Source organism: Vicia villosa, unplaced genomic scaffold (genome assembly GCF_029867415.1).
Source record: "Vicia villosa cultivar HV-30 ecotype Madison, WI unplaced genomic scaffold, Vvil1.0 ctg.000672F_1_1, whole genome shotgun sequence".
Lineage (NCBI taxonomy): Eukaryota > Viridiplantae > Streptophyta > Magnoliopsida > Fabales > Fabaceae > Vicia > Vicia villosa.
This window is the reverse complement of record NW_026705298.1, coordinates 180,648-205,217: the sequence shown is the minus strand read 5'-3', so window position 1 is coordinate 205,217 and position 24,570 is coordinate 180,648. Positions and strand designations below refer to the sequence as shown.

At 34.1% G+C, this 24,570-nt stretch overlaps 1 pseudogene; it reads left to right on the top strand.

The window, feature by feature from the left end:
• The first annotated feature begins 10,562 nt into the window (after positions 1 to 10,562).
• Positions 10,563 to 14,948, top strand: LOC131630308 (leucine-rich repeat receptor-like serine/threonine-protein kinase At1g17230; annotated as a pseudogene).
• Positions 14,949 to 24,570: the final 9,622 nt, after the last annotated feature.

The following is a 24,570-nucleotide window of genomic DNA, read 5'->3' as shown; positions in this document are numbered from 1 at the left end:
ACTATGTTTATATGCTAATGCTATAACTGTGTAATTGTCTTTAGTCATCTGATATTTTGATTGCAAATTCATATTAATTATATATGTTTTTGTTATCATCAAAAAGGGGGATATTGTTAGAACAAGAATTGTTCTGATCAATATTCTTAGTTTTGATGATAACAATGTGTATGAATTTTGTATAAGACAATGTGGTACTCTAATCCTATGCATTTTCCATTTCAGGAAATTGATAAGTGCCAAAATATTGTTATTTTGAGTATATAATTGTGGCACTTATCGATTCTATTCATTCTGATTTTGTAATAAAATCCCCACTTTTGTGTATATATTCACATTATTTAGTTTTTATATGTTTTATATACCGTTTAATAGTTTTTCCTTTGTTTTTATAGGTATTCATGCTTATTGGAGCCTCGAGGAATAAAGTGTCGAAGGCACAGCTCCGATTGCGCGATTTTGGATCAAATAAGCAAGTTTTGTGCAGAGAGCGCCGCTGAGCGGCGTGTAAGCGCGCTTTCCAGGGGCGAACCAAATTTCCCTGGCCGCTAAGCGGCGGTTCTGGCCGCTAAGCGGAGGCCTGTTTACTGTTGTAGATATTTTGTGAATACGTGTAGCCCGCTAAGCGAGATTTGGCCGCTAAGCGGCCGTAGCAGAAATTGTCTTTATATTTCTTCATTTGTAACATTTCTAGGTTATGGTTTTGGAGAGTTTTTGGTTCCAACTCCATCATTTTCATTCTTAGATTAGGATTAGCTTAGAAAACAACACCGGGTCATGCACTTGGAAGATTGGAGGTGGATTTCTCATCAACCGGAGCTGACAACCCGCGAGATGTTTGGTTTATCTTCTCTATTCTCTGTGTATTTCTTTGTGTTGGGTTTGTTTGTATAGTTACTTGAATCTTATGTATATTTACCGATTATAATGTTATGTTTAACTTGCTTTACGAATCTGTGTTGATATTGTTCTGGATTTTTGCTCTGTGCTGAAGATTTGAGTTGCTTTAGAGATAAACTGCTTGAATCTTTATCTAGGATGATAATCTGTTGGTTCTGAACTCTAGAGATAGATTTAGAGCTAGCATTCACTGTTTGTATCTGTTCTTAATGCTTTCGTGTTTGAGCGGCGCGCGAGAGATCGCCGACGCGAGAATACGGATGTTCTCGCGACTTCGCGTTAGAGATAACCTTAGTTGTGAGATTATCTCGTTTGTGCTCCAGAGATGGGCGCTTATGTGAGAGATACGTGATAACATAGATGAGTATTGTAGGTTGAGTATAACGGGTTGGTAAGTGTATGTTTGTGAAGAGTGAATATATTTACATTCCTGATAAGTTATTTCTCTTCTAAGAATGTGTTTATTCTTTTCCTGTCTATATCTTTGTTTACTTTTTGCTCATTCAATCCCGAGCTCGAAACCGTAGAAACTGTTGAATGGCATCTCTCCATCTCTGAGGACGATAATTCCCGGATCAATATTTCCAAATCTTTTCTGTTGCTTGCCCTATAGTGCATTCAACAAAATGGCGCCGTTGCCGGGGATGGTTGTGATTGCATCACAATAGTTTTCGTGGTTTTGAGCTTCGTATATAACGTATATATTGTATATGTTTACTTGTATATTTCCACTTGTACATGTTTACTTGTTTATATTCACCAATTTTTCCTTTTTGTACGATAATAGTGTATTTGTTCCATACTTGTGCATATGTGTTGGTTTGTGTACATAATTGTATACTTGCGTTTTCTTTTATGTTCGTATAATTGTTGTATATATTTGTACCCGTAACGTTTGTTGAGTGGTTGGTTAGGACACTATCTTTAGGCTTGTGCGGTGAGATGTCACCATGGCATGACGAGAGGAGGCTACTTTCCAAACACCAAAACAATAAAGGCGTCGAGCTAACGACGTAAAACAAGCGCTTGTTGGGAGACACCCCAACGATTGTAAATTTTGTTTATATTTATGTTTAAGAGGTATTTAGGTGAAGTGGAAGAAAATTTGAACAGCTGGTGCAGTTCTGATTTTTCTGGTTTTTCTGTCATCCGCTAAGCGAGCCTAGCTCCGCTAAGCGATGACAGTAAAATTCTGTTTTTCTGCTCTGTACCAGTGGGGTTTCCATTCCACTTGGTTCACTCCTTTTCCCACTTTCACCAAGGCTAAGTAGTTATAGATACTAGTTTTATTTTTCTAATTCTTTTGTTGGTTGTTTGTATTCAAATTTTGTTCGGTAATTCGAAGATTTTTGAGGTGATTTTCCAAAGCTTGAGTGTTTCAACTTGCGGGTGTATGGTAGAATATTGTTTTTGAAGTTGTATCATTCAAGGTACTCATTTATCGCTTTCTATAGCATAACATGTTTAGGAAACTTTTCATTTGTACAATTACCATACGATTCATTCTTTTGCATTACTTGCTTATTGATTGAATCACTTTAGTTCCCAAACCATAAATGTGAGGAAGCTTTCCATTGTTCATATATGCTGGAGGCCACAATCTTTGTTTTAACTAGATTTTATTATGCTTAATCTTTTGTTTATGTTGATTTTATGGAAGCATGAAAAGGATCAAGGCATTTTATTTCATTTTGAGCACAACTACCAAAACCAAATAGTCAATTCACCTTGTGAGTGTGTGATCATTTGTTACCCCTTTTGAGCCTTTTTGTCAATGTCCATGTTGTTTTTGCTAAATGCTTATCATTGAGTGTTTAGTTGTCATTTTTGCATGGATGATTGATTCTTTGTTTTCTTGAACTCTCAACCATGATTTTTGGTATGAATTTTTACCTTGCCTTAAAAAGTAGGGAGTATTCACATGATGATGTGGTTGAATTCAAGTTGGGGAGATAAATGATTGTGTACTTATGTGGTTGTTGCTATGAGGTTGAAAAGAAAGAAGAAAAAAAAGAAAAAAAATTGAAAAGGAAGGAAAAGAAAAAGAAAAGAAAAAAGCAAAAAAGTTTTGAAAAAGAAAAAGAAAAGAGAAGTGAATAAATGTGCTAATAAGTATTGTGATTGGTTTGAGAAACTTGTGGTTAAGGAGTAAGTTTAATCGAGATTTTGTTGTTTGAATCTTTGGTGGATTGATCACTCCCTTAGGTTTAGGCAAGTTTTTGTTTCGATTAGCCTTAGGACATATCCCTTGTTTGTTAACCAAGCCACATTACAACCTTGAAAAGTCCTTGTGATTCTTGCTTTTGTATCTTCAATGTGATTTTTAGATGAATGCATAATTTAATCTTTTGTTTGCAAGATTGTTGGATGAGTGTTAAAAGTCCTTCACCTTTGTGTGTTCTTCATCCATTGATGAAATTTTTCTAGGTGTGATTCATGATGTGAGCATGTATTGTGTTAGAATGTTTTGTATGATTTTTGTGCTTAGGATTCGTTTCATTTACATGTTGTCGTTGTAGGATAGTGGTAAGTATTTACTTTGTTTATACGTTTTTGAAACATTTCAGGATGTAAAGATGCTCTGATGATGCTCTGGTACATTCAAGAATGTTCTGATACAATCAAGCATGCTATGATTCAAGAAGAAATTCAAAGCTCTGAAGCTGTCCTGTGGAAGCAAGAAGCAGAAGCTCTGAATGTTCTGAAGTTCTTGGCAAATGTGAACGTCTCGACTGAAATGGAAAATACTCAGGGAAGTCTTTTATTTATAAATTCTTCCAGTATTTATTTCAGGGGGAGATTGTTAATCTCAGGGGGAGACATATTCACACACTATGTTTATATGCTAATGCTATAACTGTGTAATTGTCTTTAGTCATCTGATATTTTGATTGCAAATTCATATTAATTATATATGTTTTTGTTATCATCAAAAAGGGGGATATTGTTAGAACAAGAATTGTTCTGATCAATATTCTTAGTTTTGATGATAACAATGTGTATGAATTTTGTATAAGACAATGTGGTACTCTAATCCTATGCATTTTCCATTTCAGGAAATTGATAAGTGCCAAAATATTGTTATTTTGAGTATATAATTGTGGCACTTATCGATTCTATTCATTCTGATTTTGTAATAAAATCCCCACTTTTGTGTATATATTCACATTATTTAGTTTTTATATGTTTTATATACCGTTTAATAGTTTTTCCTTTGTTTTTATAGGTATTCATGCTTATTGGAGCCTCGAGGAATAAAGTGTCGAAGGCACAGCTCCGATTGCGCGATTTTGGATCAAATAAGCAAGTTTTGTGCAGAGAGCGCCGCTGAGCGGCGTGTAAGCGCGCTTTCCAGGGGCGAACCAAATTTCCCTGGCCGCTAAGCGGCGGTTCTGGCCGCTAAGCGGAGGCCTGTTTACTGTTGTAGATATTTTGTGAATACGTGTAGCCCGCTAAGCGAGATTTGGCCGCTAAGCGGCCGTAGCAGAAATTGTCTTTATATTTCTTCATTTGTAACATTTCTAGGTTATGGTTTTGGAGAGTTTTTGGTTCCAACTCCATCATTTTCATTCTTAGATTAGGATTAGCTTAGAAAACAACACCGGGTCATGCACTTGGAAGATTGGAGGTGGATTTCTCATCAACCGGAGCTGACAACCCGCGAGATGTTTGGTTTATCTTCTCTATTCTCTGTGTATTTCTTTGTGTTGGGTTTGTTTGTATAGTTACTTGAATCTTATGTATATTTACCGATTATAATGTTATGTTTAACTTGCTTTACGAATCTGTGTTGATATTGTTCTGGATTTTTGCTCTGTGCTGAAGATTTGAGTTGCTTTAGAGATAAACTGCTTGAATCTTTATCTAGGATGATAATCTGTTGGTTCTGAACTCTAGAGATAGATTTAGAGCTAGCATTCACTGTTTGTATCTGTTCTTAATGCTTTCGTGTTTGAGCGGCGCGCGAGAGATCGCCGACGCGAGAATACGGATGTTCTCGCGACTTCGCGTTAGAGATAACCTTAGTTGTGAGATTATCTCGTTTGTGCTCCAGAGATGGACGCTTATGTGAGAGATACGTGATAACATAGATGAGTATTGTAGGTTGAGTATAACGGGTTGGTAAGTGTATGTTTGTGAAGAGTGAATATATTTACATTCCTGATAAGTTATTTCTCTTCTAAGAATGTGTTTATTCTTTTCCTGTCTATATCTTTGTTTACTTTCTGCTCATTCAATCCCGAGCTCGAAACCGTAGAAACTGTTGAATGGCATCTCTCCATCTCTGAGGACGATAATTCCCGGATCAATATTTCCAAATCTTTTCTGTTGCTTGCCCTATACTGCATTCAACAGAAATATATAAAGATTATGCACAATTCAGCGCAAGAAGCACTGACTCAGAAGGTTCAAGTATGCAACATCAGAACATGCTCTCGCAAGACATCAGAAGATGGTCAAGCAGAATCAGAACATGGTCTATTGAAGCATCAGAAGAACTTGAGTTCAGAAGCAGAAGCACTGAAGTTCTTATGGTATCACGCTAGAAGCACTTCAAAGTCAGAAGACAAGAAGATGCTCTGCACCAAGCTGAATGACTATGATATTCAAACGTTGTATCTACAAAGATCAGATCAGAAGCAAGTACAAGGTAGCAGGCTATGCTGACTAACAAAAGGAACGTTAGAAGCTATTAAAGGCAAAGTCAGTTAAAGCAGGAAAAGCAAGGCTCGGGGTAGTTGACAAAAGAGTGAAACATTAAATGTAAAGCTGTACGGATCACGCAACGCATTAAATGCTCCCAACGGTTATCTTCTCAAAACGCCTATAAATAGAAGTTCTGATGAGAAGCTGAATACACGACTCTTGCGCAAAAATACAGAAACGCTGTCAAATTCAAAAGCTCTGAAACTTCATCTTCAAACTCACATTACTTTTGTATTATCATAGTGAGAATTAAGCTTAGAACTTAAGAGAAATATCACAGTTGTGATCATAGCTTATTAAGAAGCATTGTAATACTCTTGTAAGAATTTGTTTACATTAATTTGTAAAAGGTTCCTAGAGTGATCAATGTGTGATCAGAATACTCTAGAAGACTTAAAAGGTATCTAAGTGGAAAACCATTGTAATCAAGGTTGATTAGTGGATTAAATCCTCAGGTGAGGTAAATCACTCCAAGGGGGTGGACTGGAGTAGTTTCGTTAACAACGAACCAGGATAAAAATCATTGTGCAATTGTTTTTATCTTAAGAGTTTTTAAAGTTACACTTATTCAAACTCCCCCTTTCTAAGTGTTTTTCTATCATTCAAAGTGAGTGTAGGCTTAGTTTGGGATAAATACTGGTGAAAGCGTAGTGTGAGGGAAAGGCGAATCTTCATTGTTGTACCCTTTACAACAAATAACGCTTTTTATGATGAAGCTTTTACCACGTATGATAACAATTTGTGGGTACATAATACTAGAGCTCCTTGTTTTATTTTAAAAATAATAATAAATCTGTTACCTCAGATTTAGATAAAACCGACATAAATATATGCTTAGGGTGTGAGGTTCGATTCTCAGCTCCTGCTATTTAATGTTTTATATGGAACCAAAAAGATGTATTTATTTTTTTAATAGATTTTACAACGAATATGTTACCTTGGTTTTCAGTAAAATCGAGATAAAAACTCCCTAATTTTTTATTCTTGCAACCAAAAAGGCACATTTATTTTTATTTTTTATTTTTTTATGCGGCTATGTTACCTTAGTTTTTTAGATTAACCGCGATAAATACTCTTTATATTTTTTATTCCCTCAATATCTACTAGACATGGCAATAAAACCCGTACCCGCAAGTATCCACCCAAACCCTCCCCAAAGTTGACGGGGGAAAACTCGCTTTGACTGGGTTTGCACTCGAGTTTGGATTTTCCCTGATTACAAAATATGGGGACGAGTCGGGTAATGGGGACACTAGTACCCACCCCGAACCCGCCCCATTTATTTCATTATGTATATTATTATTATTATTTATTTTTGATAATTTAGAATGTTAAATAAGTGGCCAATGATATTTTGATTTGTATTTATTATTTAAAATATTTTAAATGTATGTATGAAATTGTTTTATTTCATTATTTATAATGTAATTTTATTTTGGAAAAATAAGTATTTTTATTTAAAAAAATTGATTTCACTAAATGGATGGTGGCGGGGCGGGGATATCTGAACCCAACCCGAACCCATTTGGGTCGGGTTTGGATTTTAATTCTCCATCCCCGTTTTGGTTGGGGCGGGGAACAGAGATTGTTTGGAGACTCGAGTTTGGGTTTGGGGGAGGTAATAACCGTACCCTCCCCGTTGCCATCCCTAATATCTGCCTAATTAAATTTTCGTGCCCTAACGAAAGAATACTACTTCTCCAGTCAACGAAAGAACACTTCTTCTCCAAGGAGCCATAGCGAACGAAAAAACTCTCTCACCAGTAATATAAAAACTCTTCTCTGCGATATGTTATTATTGTTGTTGTTGTTGTTGTTGTTATTCTCTATTACTATTGCTCTTTTTGTTGTTCTCCATTATTGTTGTTGTTGTTGTCGTTAAGAAGCTTTATTTTATGGATCGTAGTTGAATGAAAGCCAATAGATTAAATAAAAAGTATGAGAATGAAGTGTTACAGTTTCTTGATTTTGGGGAAAAAACCTTCCTGACAATAATGAGATTTTTTGATGTCCTTGTATGAAATGCTATAATACGAAAAAATATCCAAGGAATATTATATTCAATCATTGTGGTTAGGATATAATTATTCAAAATTACACGAAATGGATATGGCATGGTGAAGGGACAAAAAGAGACCTCTGTCTCATACAGTTGAAGATGAAGATGATGAATTTATGACTGATAATCTAGAAGACATCATTCGTTATATTGGAGTAGATTCTTTCAAGAAGGCTATAATATGGTAGATACTCTGCGAAGAGACATGAAAGATTTGTTGTACCCGAGATGTAAAAGTTTTACAAGATTGTCAGCTGTATTAAGACTATTTAATCTTAAGGCAAGATGTGGGTGGACGGATAAAAATTTCACTGAACTACTCAATTACTTGAATTGTTGAAAGAAATGCTTCTCGAAGGTAACACGTTGACGAACCGTACTTATGAGGGCAAGAAGATATTGTGCCCAATGGGTTTAGACTATGTCAAAATACATGCTTGTCGTAATGGTTGCATCTTATATATGAAAAAGTTTGGAAACCTGAAGAACTTTCCGAGGTGTGGGGTGTCGCGCTACAAGCAGAAGGACAATTATGTTGATGATGATGATGGTGCAACTAACAAGAGTGTTTCTTCCAAGGTGATGTGGTACCTAATCATACTTCCAAGGTTAAAGATATTGTTTGCTAATGTCAGTAACACAAAGAATATGACATGCATATAAAAGAGTGTGTGATGGAAAAATTTTCCATGTAGCTGATTCATTGCAATGAAAGAAAATTGATTCCTTATCTCTAGATTTTCCTTTGAACCGAGGAACCTTATGTTTGGACTTGTCACCGAAGGAATGAACTCTTTTGGTAATTTTAATATTAACCATACGTCATGGTCTGTTCTTCTCTTAATTTATAACCTATCTTCATGGTTGTGCACGAAACGCAAGTATATGATGCTATCGATGATGAATTCTGGTCCAAAACAACCAGGGAATGACATAGATGTTTATTTAACTCCATTGATTGAAGATTTAATACTTTTGTGGGAGGAATGTGTTGATGTTGATGACGCGTATACGTGTGATAACTTTAAGTTGAGTACCCTGTTGTTTTTCAAAATCAATGATTTTCCTACATACGGTAATTTTTTTAGGTACAACGTCAAGGGTCATAAAGCATGTCCTATATGTGAAGTTGATACCTGTCACCACCAATTACAAAAATGAAAAAAAAGTTTATCTTAGGCATAAAAAATTTCTAAGACCTTATCATTCGTATCGTAGATTGCGCAAGGCCTTTAATGGAGACCAGGAATTTTGTATCGCTCTAAAGCCCTTAACCGAGAATGAAGTTTATAGAAGACATCAACATATTAATGTTCTCTTTAGAAAGAAACAAAAAAATGCCCATGGAAAAAAATCTTGGAAAAAGATGTCGGTATTCTTTGATCTTCCATACAGGTCTAGTCTTGATGTAAGATATTGTATTGATGTGATGCATGTGGAGAAAAATGTATGTGATAGTTTGTACTTTTCTAGTTCCAAAGCTAACAATCCTGTACTAGCATCTAGAGCATACTTTGGGGGTCATTGAGAAGATTTTGGAGATTGACTATGTTTCTTTTAAAGTGCCTTTATTTAAGTGCATGTGGATTGACAGTAATACCGTTGTAGAAATTGATGAATTAAGGGTTGATCTTCGAAAGGCAACCTATAAGAATGAACCATTCATCATGGAAAACCAAGGAAAACAAGTTTTTTATGTCAATGATCCATCTAACACTAGATGGTCAATTGTTCTTTAAGGAAAACATATTCGCAATAGTACTAATGAAAATCAAGATTTTAACTATGAGACACCTTGTTTAGCAACACGTGTACGTGAATCATCTGAAGAAAATTATTCAGATGCTGTGCATGCTATTCGTCGTGATCATGAAGATGGGATATGTGAAAACTAGTAAGTAAATGGTTTACTGCTTTTGTTTCTTAATCACTTGTTTTAGTTTTGATGTAAAATTATAAAGTGTGTGCCATTTTGGGTTTGCATTTGGTGTAATAAATGAATATTTGTGTTTCAGATTGAGGAATAGGCAAAATATACAATGTCTCTGTTTTAGGTTTATGCAAAATATGATTATGTATTCTGTAATATGGTTCTGTAATACAGGCGCAAACGACAGTACAAAATATCTTAAGCCCTCGGTTTTCTCAATAAACTTAGGTAAGAACATCTAACTATTACCTCGGTTCTTCAAAACACCGAGTGTTAATATTGGACGCGCAATCTAATTCCGAAAATAATAAAAATGGTGCTGCTGGAAATTAAACTCACGTGTTGTTAACTTTACCCCTCGGCGTTTTAATATCCGAGGTGATAAGGGGTAGCTTTTCATGACGCCATTTGTTATCTCGCTTTCGTAGCCGACGTCAAACGCATTTCGCGTCCGAAGTTAGATGTGTTTTTTGTAATAGTGACCTTTGTATAATTCAATAATATCACATCTCGGATCACCTCAATTTCGGAGGCGTCTATCCATAGTAGGATTTTTCTCTCCGCAATGAGTTAGCAAAGTGTTTGTTGTGTTCTTTAGTATTCTTGATTGTACTTGCGTTATATTCTATTATCTGTGTTTGCGTGACTGAAACTTTCTTGTTTCGATTGATTAGGTGTTTGTTTCCGCTGCTCCAAGAAGCCATAGCAAACTCTTTTCCAAGTAGAAATCGGGTATCATGCATAGGCTAATATCTCGAATCGAAAAAATTGTCTTAAATCTTTGATTGATTATACTAATAAACGCTTAATTTATGTAATACTACTAATATTTAACACTAATGTCAAAAATCACTTACCTTACACCTAAGTACCCTCATGTCATGATATAAGCGGTATATATTGACCAACATGTAGAAGAAGAAAAACAAGTGATTGAATATGAGTGGCCGTGGAAAAAAGATCAAACAAGTAGATAATTGAGGTGTAATTAGGCACTATGGCACTAACTTTCATTCATTCATATTGCAAATGATTACACTTCTGACTCACAACAAATCAAATTCCCATTATGGTAGGCTCAGCAACAATGGCGGAGAATTGTAATGATCCTAACAATTCCACACGTCCTTATTCTCTTTCTCTCACATTCCACACACCTTTTTTTCAACTCCATCTGTTAAACACACAAATCATAGCAACAGTGCATGCAACAAAAAAAACCACACATTATGGTTGTGGTTTCACATTCCCAGAACATGAACAAAACAGTAACTAGTTTATGCTACTTTGCTGTAAAGTTGTACAACACAAAAATAGCGTTGACTCAATAATAATCGTGATCATTTCACGGTTTATCTTCACTTTTTCATGCTCTCATCTATCAAAGTTTATGTCTTTTTACTTTCTCTCTCTCTTCTGTATTCATTGCTTTCATGGGTCTGTTTAGTTTCTCTCTCTAACCAAAAGGGTCATTTTTGTTTTTCTTACACAACACGCTATCTTTTGTTTTGTCTTCAATTTCTCAATTGTTTCATGTTCAAACTTTCTGTGTTTTTTGCTTCTGGTTTTTAAGCCAACCCTTATGAGAAAATGGCATTTGATTCAAAAAATGTGTTTTTTAACTTTTACTATATGATGATTCTATTGTTTAGCTTTGGAATGTTCCTTGTAGGTTCAATCAATGAAGAGGTTTCAATTCTTTTGAAGTTCAAAGCTTCTCTTTTAGACTCAAATGATAATCTTGTTGACTGGAATCCTTCTGATGTATCTCCATGCAATTGGACTGGTGTGTATTGTAGTGATTCAGTGGTAACTTCTGTTACACTCCACAACGTTAATCTCTCTGGTAATTTGTCTCCATCAATCTGTAACCTTCCGTGGTTAACCGAGTTGAATGTGTCGAAAAACTTTATCTCGGGTCCGATTCGTGAAGCTTTTTTTGTTACCTGTGATAAACTCGAGGTTTTAGACCTTTGTACTAATAGGTTTCATGGAGCATTTTTAAGCCTTGTTTGGAAAATCAAAACTCTTAGAAAGCTTTACCTTTGTGAAAACTATATGTATGGCGAAATTCCGGAAGATCTTGGTGAGTTAACATCGCTCGAAGAGTTGGTGATTTATAGCAATAACTTAACCGGAACCATTCCTTCGTCGATAAGTAAGTTGAAGAAGCTTAGAGTTATAAGAGCAGGTTTGAATGGCTTGTCAGGAAAGTTACCTTCAGAAATCAGTGATTGCGAAGCTTAGAGACATTAGGGTTAGCACAGAATCAGTTAACAGGCTCTATTCCAAAGGAGCTTCAAAAGCTTCAGAGTCTTACGAATTTGATTCTATGGCAGAACTCGTTTTCGGGTGAGCTTCCTCTTGAGATAGGTAACATTAGCAGCCTTGAGTTGATTGCTTTGCATCAAAATTTGTTGGTTGGTGGTATCCCGAGAGAGATCGGGAGGCTATCGCGGTTGAAGAGATTGTACATGTATACGAATCAGTTGAATGGTACGATTTCGGCCGAGTTAGGAAACTGTACTAATGCTATTGAGATTGACTTATCTGAAAACCATTTGATTGGTATAATTCCGAAAGAGTTAGGCCAAATCTCTAATCTTAGCTTGCTTCACTTGTTCGAAAACAATTTGCAAGGCGATATTCCGAAGGAGCTTGGAAATTTGAGGCTGCTGAAAAACTTAGATTTGTCTTTGAACAACTTGACAGGTAGAATTCCATTGGAGTTTCAAAATTTGGAACTCATGCAAGATTTGCAGCTATTTGATAATCAACTTGAAGGTGTGATTCCACCTCATCTTGGAGCTGTTAGGAACCTTACTATTCTTGATATATCTTCGAACAATCTTGTCGGTATGATTCCGATTCATCTTTGCGAATATCAGAAACTTCAGTTCCTTAGCCTTGGATCAAATAGGCTCTTTGGTAATATTCCTTATAGCTTGAAAGTTTGCAAGTCGCTTGTGCAGTTAATGCTAGGGGATAATCTTTTGACAGGAAGCTTACCTGTTGAATTGTATGGACTGCATAATCTAACCGCGCTCGAGCTTCATCAGAACCGATTCTCGGGACTAATTAGCCCTGGGATTGGTCAGCTTAGGAGTTTAGAGAGGCTGCATTTGTCGGATAACTATTTTTCTGGTTATCTTCCTTCTGAGATTGGAAATTTGTCTCAACTTGTCACATTCAATGTTTCGTCGAATCGGTTTGGTGGAAGTATTCCGGACGAGTTAGGAAACTGTGTGAGGCTGCAGAGGCTTGATCTCAGTAGGAACAAGTTTACTGGTATGCTTCCAGGTTCAATTGGAAATCTTGTGAATTTGGAGTTACTAAAAATTTCTGATAATATGCTCTTTGGAGAAATACCGGGCGCGTTGGGAGACCTTATTCGGCTAACCGATTTGGAGCTCGGAGGTAATCGATTCTCAGGAACGATCCCTTTTCATTTTGGAAGACTTTCTGCTCTTCAGATAGCACTTAACTTGAGTCACAACAATCTTTCTGATACAATTCCTGATAGCTTAGGGAGCTTGCAAATGCTAGAATCGCTTTACTTGAACGACAATCAACTCGTCGGGGAAATTCCTTCGTCGATCGGTGACTTGCTTAGTCTTTTAGTATGCAATGTGTCTAACAATAAGCTGATAGGAACTGTTCCTGACACAACCACATTTAGAAAGATGGATTTCACGAATTTTGCTGGGAACAACGGTTTGTGCCGCGTAGGTACTAATCAGTGTCATCCTTCTCTAGCCTCATCTCATCGTGAAAAGCCAACGAAAGACGGTCTGTCGAGGGAAAAGATAGTGAGCATTGTTTCTGGTGTGGTTGGTTTTGTTTCTCTTGTTTTCATTGTTTGCATATGTTGGACTATGATGAAACGCCGCCGCAGCGACTCTTTTGTTTCAATTGAAGAACAAACAAAGCCTCATGTTCTAGATGATAGCTACTACTTTCCGAAAGAAGGCTTCACTTACAATGATCTCTTGGAAGCTACTGGAAATTTTTCGGAAGACGAAGTTATAGGAAGAGGAGCTTGTGGAACTGTCTACAAAGCTGTTATGAATGATGGTGAAGTCATTGCTGTCAAGAAGCTGAATGCACGCGGCGGAGAAGCAGGAAATGTCGACCGAAGCTTCATTGCGGAGATTTCAACTCTCGGAAAGATTAGGCACAGGAACATTGTGAAGCTGCATGGATTTTGTTTTCACGAGGATTCGAATCTTCTGTTGTATGAATACATGGAAAACGGAAGCCTCGGGGAAAAACTTCATTCGAGTTCTAAAAAATGTTCATTGGAGTGGAATGTTCGATATAAAATTGCGCTAGGAGCAGCAGAAGGTTTGTGCTATCTGCATTATGATTGTAAGCCTCAAATCATTCATCGCGATATTAAGTCAAACAACATTTTGCTTGATCAAAGTTTTCAGGCTCATGTTGGAGACTTTGGTTTGGCGAAATTGATTGACTTTTCATTCTCGAAATCTATGTCTGCCGTGGCCGGATCATATGGATACATTGCTCCAGGTATGAATAAGTTCAGCAATTAGAATCATAATTAAGTCATTTTAACCGTTGCGCGCGCTTTTCTAATTGTTGCACGATTTATATATATTTTCAGAATATGCTTACACCATGAAGGTGACAGAAAAATGTGACATATATAGTTTCGGGGTAGTTTTGCTGGAGCTAGTAACGGGGAGGTCACCGGTTCAACCATTGGAACAAGGCGGGGATTTAGTGAATTGGGTGAGAAGATCGATTCAAGCATCCACGCCTACGTCTGAATTATTCGACAAGAGATTGAATCTGGACGAACAAAGAACCGTGGAAGAAATGTCTCTTATTCTCAAAATCGCGCTTTTTTGTACAAGTGCATCTCCACTTAATAGGCCTACAATGAGAGAGGTTATTGCGATGTTGATTGATGCGAGGGAATACGTCAACCAATCATCGCCAACCTCTCCTTCGTGTGAAACTCCACTCGACGAAGAAAAAAGTTCTTCTTCCAAAGGTTAGAATGCTCAATTGTTCGATTAATAATTTTTCGTTACTTGTTCCGTCTCAAAATGTAGAAAACATATTGACTTATCATGGTTTTGATGCATGTAGATGATGGCCTTAAGTTGTGAATTACAAGCTTCTCAATGTCCTCAAAGAACATTGCCTAAGTTGTTTGACAAGTTTTAATCCAAAGGGTGTAAAAAAAAATCTAATGCTGTAATGCAAGTGTATTTGTGATGACTCTTATTAACATAGCAAAACTCTTCTCCATGTAGGTATTCTTTGTTTCATGCCTATGATGGCAAGTTGAGCATACAAAATCTCTCCATCTCTTTGAATCTTAAATTATTGATGTCTATCTTTGTTTAGAAAATTTCTTAAATGGACACGGATTTTATAAGAAATTATTTTACACACAACCAATTATTTTTTTTTTTATAGAGCTGAGAATTATGATGAACCATTATAATGACTTATTTATCTCAATTATATCCTACCTCGCAAATCTTAAAACGAGACCATTTAAACTTTGGTTTAAAAGGCATAATTTATTGTTTTTAAAAAGAGTGAAGACCCATTTTGGTCCCTGTTAATATTTTTTCAAACTGTTTTTTTTTATACTTTTAAATCGTGACTGGACTGTCACGTTGGCTTTTATTTTTTATTTTTTTAAATACTCAATTGATTTTTAATTATAATTTCATTTTTAAACAATTCTAAATTAATAATATCAAAAAAACCAAAATTATTTTTCATATGGAATTGAACCAAGACCTTTAACTAATATCTTAAGCCTTTACCACTAGTCCAATTTACATTCATGACAAATAATTTCTATGATTTTTTAGTAATAATAAATAATTCTTAATTTAAAACAAAAAGTTAAAATTTGTACCAATGAGGTCTCAAATTTAAATTCGTTCAAGTTAAATGATAGTCACTTTACAACTAGACAAATCAATTTCTATTGTTAATATTCTTAATAATGAATACTTAAGTTAATAATTCAGAATAAACAATTACTTATTTCAAATAACAAACAAATAAATATTTATTAATTTTAAATAATACAAAATTTAAAAATAAAATTAATAAAGTATAAATCCTAAATATAATTAATCAAATAAAAATAAAATAATTAATATTTAATTGAATAACTATTAAACTAATTGATCACTATTTAGTTTGAATTAACTAAATAATTTTAAAAATTAATTGATTACTTAATTTAAATTGATTAAATATTTTAACAATTAATTGAATTACTATTAAATTAATTAATTATTATTTAATTTAAATTAGTTTGAAATAAATAAATATTTATTTGTGTGATATTTAATTTCAATTACATATGATTTAACTTATTTCTAATGGATTAAATATATTGAGGATTTATATTTTATAAATTTTATTTTTAAATTGGTGTATTATTTGAAATTAGTAAATATTTATTTGTATGTTATTTGAAATAAGTAAATGCTTGTTCTAAATTATTAAGTTAAGTATTTATCATTAAGAATATTAACAATAGAAATTTATTTGTCTAGTTGTAAAATGATTATTATTTATCGGACTTAGGTTCGTGACCCCATCGGTATAAATTTTGTAACTTTTGTTTTAAATTTAGAATTATTTAATATTATTAAAAATCTTGGAAATTTTTTGTCATGAATTCATATTGGCCTGTTGGTAAAGACTTAAGATATTGTTTGAAAGTTTAATTAAAAATTACTATAGTATTTAAAAAATAAAAAATAAAATACAACGTGGCAGTCTAGTCACGGTTTAAAAGTAGGAAAAAACTGGTTTGAAAAAAATATTAATAGAAGGACTAATATGGTCCGGTTAAATTTTGTAAGGGATTAAATCAGGTCCTTATTTTTGTGAAGGACTAGTTTGGGCTGTGTAATTTTTGTGAGGGACCAAAATGTGTCTTCACTCTTTTAAAAATTACGATTAGCATTAATAATTTAATTATTAAGTGTAATAATTTTTAAAAAAAAAGATTGATTTCGTAAATAAACTAAAATAAAGGGATCAAAACCGTTATTTAACTTTATTATTAATAAATAGTTATTCTGATGGACAAAATGAAAAATAACTTTTAAAAAATTGTGATAAAAATGGTATTTTAGATGATTTCTCATCTTATAGAACACAATTTGTAGAAAGAAAAATAAATATTTTCAGAAGATGGCTAGAACCATAATCGACAAAATAATATTACATATATAAGATAGACTTTTTATAAACAGGAGTGCTACTTTGATACTAAAATATAACATCAAATACTATACTATATGCACGGTAAACCGTATTTATATGTGACAGTATTTTTTTATTAAAATAATAATATTTTTAAAAAGTATTTTTTTTTAAAAAAAAACATATATTTATTTTCTAACACAAATATAAAATTATGTCATTAACCAATTTTATAATTGTATTAACTACAAAAGTGTACCTCATTAACCAACTTCCCAATTGTATTAACCACAAAATGTATGTTATTAACCACTTATTTTATTTATAGTTCATTAACTACTTTAACTATTTCATTAATCAATAAAATACATACTATTAATTATGTTCTGACTATGAGGTCAAATAATCTTATCTTCATGTTTCCTGCACGACAGAGGAATGCTTCAGACTCCATAGCTTCATACAGTTCAAAGTAATTGCCAATCAGTTCTCTGTACGACATATGGAGATCCGGGTCAATTAATTCACAAACCTTATCATTTGGGCCAAGGATTTAAACAGAGCTTTTGATATTGAGGCTTGTTTGGCCAGATAGCCAATTATCCTTCCACACTCTCACTTTGGTGTGCCATCTCCTATCCTCCATTTATAGCCTTTCTTAACAACTTTTCTCGCACTATAGATGCTCCTCCAAGCATATCTTGGGGAGAAACCTATATTTGCATCAAGAATTCGGCATTTGGGAAAGTATTTACTTTTGAAGACTCTTCCAAGAAGTGAGACTCACCTCCCAAGAAAGCGCCATAAATATTTTCCCAACAGGCTCATGTTAAAATCCCTAAAGCCCCTGAAACCCATGCCTCCAATATCCTTCAACACTGCTAATCTTTCCCACCACATCCAGTGTATCTTTTATTCTCCGTTTCTCACCCCTTCCATAACTTAGCTAACAATGCCTCAATCTCATCACAATATCTCTCCCCACCTTAGAACTTTTTTATCCTCAAATCAAAGCCTTAAAAGCTAATTGAAAGCAAGAGTTTCTATACCAAGCTTTACATGATCAACCAAGTTTTTAAGAGAAACAATCAGTGTTTATGGTTCAATTCAAAACTACGCATCCAAGTTGTTATACTCATCACTTTGCTAGAGTCAAAACATGATTATGAAACAAGTTTTCAACACAAAAGTCATGCCAAACAATCCAAAGCAATAACCATGTCAATCATGAATCACACCTAACACACTTTTTGTATAAGTGAAAAGCATGTGGGATTTGAACTCACATCTGATAAATTGCTAGCATCTTGATCAAATCATGCATTCATCTAAGCAAATCATTTTGATATGCATAAACATAGATCACTAAGGACTTTTCCATGGTAACTTGGCCGGGTTTAATAATATTTGTTCAAAATTCTTATTTTTTTTCCCAAGAAGCAACGTCTCCCCAACTTAAGTAATTATTACTTTTCTTTTTAAGAACCACACTCTTTATCTTTAGTAATTCATCAAGATTGGTTAAGGGTTTGCTTTCAAGAAAAATGGAATGAATCAATGATGAACTTTTTGATTTGTTTGATGAAATACACAACATTCACCAAGTGCTCACTCACTTACATGGTAAGATGAGGCCATTTTTGGATTGGTGATTTTGCTCGACATAAATTTTTTTCCTTGATCCTTTCTATGCTTCAAAAATCTCAGAATAATTGCAAGATTAAACATGAATATAACTAGTTAGAACTAGGATTGTTAGTCATCCTACGCATATAAGTGAATAATGGCAAGCTACCTCACATTTAATGTTGGCTCTAAAGTGATTCAAGCATGAGACATGTTATTGCAAATGAGTGTGTGAACCGATTTTATGAAAATGACCTATTTCATATTCATGCTATGTCCCTAGAGAGTAATAAACATGTAACTTGGCTTTTGCAATTCTTTCAAATTTTTATCATTACCACTGCACTTGTTGTTGATCCATGTAAACTTGGACATTTTCCACTCTTGGCCTCTTTCAAATCATTTAGAGGATCGATGTTTGAACACAAACAAAGAATATTGGATAAATGACACCTTCAAAAATTTGGACTACTTAAAAAAATACAAAAAAATACTAAAGGGAAGTAAATGGAATGAAAGTCAGTTTTTTTTTTGTTAATTCTGTTACTCTCGCTTAGCGAAAGAGGATTCACTTAGCGAGATGTGAACCGAAAATTCTTACTTAGAGAGAATGAGCTTGCTTAGCGATCTTATTAGAATGCATTTTCTTGCAGAAATTTTCTTGTGCACCTTTCATGCCATTTCCTTCTTACTTGTGAAACTTATGATGTAAATAAAACTTAAATACTTATAAAGTTGGGTTAACTTCCAACAAGATCTTGTTTAATGTCATTAGCTCGATGCCTATTTCAAGTAAACTCAAGGTGGTCTTTGTGATATGATTCACTCATCTCCATCACCATCATGTGGCTTTGTCCTGTCTTGTATCTTTATTGGCTTGCCCCTGTTGACAGCAACACGAATGACTTTATTGCAAGATTTGGCTCTCTCATTAATTCTGCAACCTTTGATTTTTTATGGTGACAGAAGTTTTTCATTTGCTTCATCAATATCATCCACTTTGCAGCATACTCCTTTGTTGGTTGGATGCTTTAATGCTTCAAACAAATTGAATTTTACTTATTCATACTGAATCCTAACTTTCTTTACCCCCTCATCCACATCTATCATCATTCTTGTCGTCTTCATGAACGGTCGACCCATAATAAAGGGACATCATCATGTGTCCATATCCATCACTGCAAAATTTGTAGGGAACAAAAATTTATCAACTTTAATCAATAAATCCTCAGCTATCCCTGATGGTCGATGTTAATTCTCCGTGTTCTGGTTGGCATTATGTTTGGTAATACTAACTTATGGGAACATGTTAAAGAAGATGTTCTATTCACTTCAACTAAAGAAGACATGTCGAGAAAGATATTCTATGCAAGATCCATTCGACATCGCGTCTGTTAAAGATAAAACTGGATCAGTTGATGTTTATTTAACGTACATGTGCAGAATATTTTGGAATATTATGCAATCCTATATGGTGTTGGATTTTAGGGATAAGAAATTATCTCTGTTTTCAAGATATTTGATTGGTTTCTAAATATGGAGAATATTTAGGAAACTAATGATTGAAGCCCTCTCTTCAAGGAGAAGATTGTGGAGTATTTTTTGGAGTGCCCTGCTACAATTTGAAGCCCAAGTCCAATCTAGATGATTGTTTTAAATAGCAAGCATTAAACCTAATATTGTGTGGAACTTACATTGTAATTAGTGTTAGGGTTTGTGCAGTCTTGTCTATTGTGAGCCTCTCTAATATTATTTTACTAAAAAAGTTTGGTGTTTTCATTGAGTTGTAAGTTCTGTGTTCATTCATAAGCTTTTAAGCATTGAGTGATCGTGTTTTGGAAGTGTGTCTTCAAATATTTGTAATTGATCATCACGATTGTGATTGAGGGGGATTGAGAAGGGCCTTATACCTAGGTGAGTCTTAGGTAGAAGTTAGCAGGGGTAGTGATTAAGTGAGAAGACAGTAAATCAGAGGTTGTTTACGTGTGAACTGGAGGTTGTTTGCGTAGTACTTCAAATTGATACTATCATAATGGACTTATTTTTGGCTTGGTAGCCCCAAGAGTAGGTATTGTTCATACCGAACTGGGTGAACAATTACTTGTGTTCTTTAAAGATTTTGCACTGCACTTTTATAAACCTTGTTATTGTGTGTTGTTTAGAGAACAATTGGAATGTCACACGAGAGTATACAAATCTATTTTGGAGGTAGCATCACCTGCACGCAAATACTTCAGAGAAATTTATATCCAAATATTTAGGGAATTTCGTAACATACCTATGTTTTTCTTGCACATTGCACACAAATACTTAAATGTCCCTAGATTTCGGAGATACATCTCTAGAACGCGCCAAGATGTAATAAAATACAAATTTTACCCGAAGTTATATTTCTGATATCAAACCGACAGTATATTTGCGGAATAATGCCTTATAAAATAAAGAAAAACAAAATTGAAATACACTAACTTCACAAAATCAAAATACCATTGATATCATAAAATAAGCAATACATAAGGGATTTTAACATAGATCAAATATTACACTTCAACATCCACGTGGAACATCTTGATAATATCATCGATCGATCTTGAAATAGTCACATTCAGCTCAATTAGAACTTTTGATTCTAAATGGATAAAAGTATTCCACATAGCCCGTAAATCAGCGACCGTCTTCAGCTCGTGGTTGATGAACTCAAGCTTCCCTTTGTTGTCAATGGATGGCGTGTGGTACTCGATCTTCACAATTTTGTGATTGTCATCATATGGTAGAAGGCTCTGCAATATGTATTTCATATCTTCAAGAGGGGTCTACTCGTTTATCTTAAATTGATCGACAAACATTGACCAACAAACCTCTAAAGCCCATGCAAAATTGTCCTCTTTTTCGCACTCTAAAACTACAAAACCGGTAGAATACGTCTTTTCAATGGATGTAACACCAACAATTTCCAACAATGAAAACCTGTATTTGTTGGTCTTATACGTTGAATCAATTATAAGCACATCCGGAAATATATTGAACAATTTAATGGAATCGGGATGAGTCCAATATATATATATATATATATATATATATATATATATATATATATATATATATATATATATATACACACACACAACTCCGGTGCCGAGAAATGTAATTATTATCATCTAGAAGTTTCAAGAGATGTTGCATTTCAGTTCGATCCCCCCTAAGCGCTGATTTGGATTGATAACGCCTTGCTTGATATTTGAGATATTCTCAGGTCTTTTGCGCTTAAAGGTTGCAAGTATGTTTTTGGAAGGTACCAAATTCAATGTCATGTCCGAAACAAATTCCTTCTCTTCCGCCAAGAGCCGACATGCAATTGGATGACCGACTAATTTTGTATATAAATCATGATTATGTAAACCACATATCACATTAAATATCCATTTATTATTTGTCAATCGATAACCATGCAACTTAAATAGACATTCACATTTTCTTGAACCGGTATCATCTCATTTCAAATTTCGGAGTGGATGCTTATATTTCCCATTTCTTTCGCATGTCAATGTCACAAATGCACATCTTCTATCCAAACCATTATCGGAACTTCCGATCACAACACCAAACCCTAGTTTGGTGGCCTCTATAGGAAACCTCCATAGCAAGGAAGAAATTGCTGGAATATAAGCACAAACAGATACCAAAGTTGTATATATACGGTCCAGTTCATTGCGTAACCGGAAGTACATTTCTGGTATAGGTGTGGCCTTTTTTCTATGAAAAACCAGATTAATGAGATGAATGGGGTTGAAACGAATGAATTTTACCTTAAATTCCACTTCCTTTAATTCCTTTTGATATGATGAACCACAAGAATGAAGATTTGGAGTAAAAAACTTGATTTGGAGTAAAAAACTTGATTGAAAATGAAAGGATTTTTGGAGAGGGTTTATGGAAATTTTTGCAAATTAAGATGATCATGCTGGTACATGCTAGTAGCTGTTTTAAGCAATTTGACTTTTGATTTTTCCAAAAATACACTTCCGATAATATCTGAAATGCAAAGGTAATAGAATTTCCAATTTTCCGCACTAATTAACCGGAGATGACTATTTAGATATAACCAGAATTATATCTCCGGTATGATTTTTAAATTCAGAATGAGGTGACACCACATTTGGTCTCGTCTATGTGATGTGAAGGGTAGGTCCGAAAATAGACTTCAGGTAACTCAAGGACACTTTGAAGTTTTTATAGGGTTCATTTCACCTATATAGGATGACGTAAGAAATTCCCAATATTTATCATCTGGCCCATGTGCAAATTCTAAAGTGTGTGAAGTTGGTTTCTGGTTGGAGAATAATTGGTTTGGGGATTTAGGCTTTGAAGTTTCTTCCCTAACACAACTTTTAACAAGTTCAATTGTCTAATTTCCATTTAATAAATTCACACTTATAATTCTGTCAGTAAAATAAATAACCATGTAATACTTTTAGCGATTACATAATTATGTTGTCAAATCTTTGATGCATAATTTCTACAATATATTATTTATCTTTCGATACATTTCGTTTGTCTATCATGAAAGGCAACAAGATAAATAATAAAATATTTTGAATGTTTAATAAAAATGCAGAATCAATTTTGATGATCAACAATAATTTATATTGAATCTTTAAATAAAATAAGTGATCAATTGATTAAATCCAAGAGTTACTAAAGATACATTGATGCTCTTTAGAGACATTTACTATTCATTCTAAATTATTAATGGATTCTTTCAACTTATAAATGCTTAAAATTATGCAATTTTTCTTATAAAGTGATCAAACAATTTTCTATTTATTACATTCAAAAGAAGAAAAATATGTCTAAAATCTCAAGCTTATTTCATGTTTTCTTTTTTTCTTTTTTTCTTATTGTAACAATTGGCTCTGAGTCTTATTTAAAATATTTTCCTACTTACTGCAAGAATAGTTGTGATTGTCCAAGAAGTTTGTGTTATCCAACTACAAATCCGAAATGCGTTCGTGAAAAATGTGTGTGCATTTAAGTGTAACAAATAACTTGAAAAATAAGTATACATTATTTTATGATAATATAATTTTGTCTAGAAGTTGTAATTTTAGTACTTCTATAAATTTCGTGTCACTTTGATTTATGTTTCTTGAACCTTTCAATTTATTTGAGAATTTCAAATGGTATATTATTATGTTATGCAAATATAACACCTTCATTGAATTATATATATATATATATATATATATATATATATATATATATATATATATATATATATATATATATATATATATATATATATATATATATATATATATATATATAAGGTTTCATTGAATAAAAAAAACAAAACAAACACGAGCAGGGGACTAGACCGAAACCATCTCAAGAAAAAATAAACCTAAAGAAAGACAGATCAAGACTATTTTTTTACAAAACCTGCTCTCAAAAAATTTGGAATGCAACTATAGATAGTGTATTCTGTCACCGTTAGCCCAACGTTAGCCAATGAATCCGCACAACTATTTCCTTCTCTGAAAATATGAGAAGCCACAAAACCCATACTGTCGGTGATATTAACACAATTGACCCACCGGTTCTGAACTAGCCAAGGCACTTTGAAAGGAGGAGAGAAAGCTCGAACCACCGCCACAAAGTCAACTTCTAACCAAATCCTACGTCAACCCTTCTCATGGGTGAACTCAACCGCCATCATAGCGCCAGTGAGTTCGACAATGAGAGAGTTAGAAACACCTAAAAAGCTAGCAAACGCCCCAAAAAAACCTACCGTCGAAATCTCTAGCTATGCCCCCGCAAGCAGAAGGCCCAAGATTCTCAAAAGAAGCACCGTCACAATTAATCTTGATCCAATCCCAATGGGGCGGGTTCCAAATAACTTCCACATTTCTAGGAGCACTAGGCCGTTGAATAATAACCCTAAAATTCTTCAAAATCTCAAAATAAAAAATGTTAACAAAAGACGGAGTCTTACTGTTATTATCAACTATCCCACATGCTGAAACAATACCTGGAATGGAAGCGGAGATAGGAATACCAAATGCAATTAAGAAGAAAGATGACAACAACTTTAAAAATTAAGTGACACTGCTCAGACCAGGTTCGGTTTCGAAGCCTC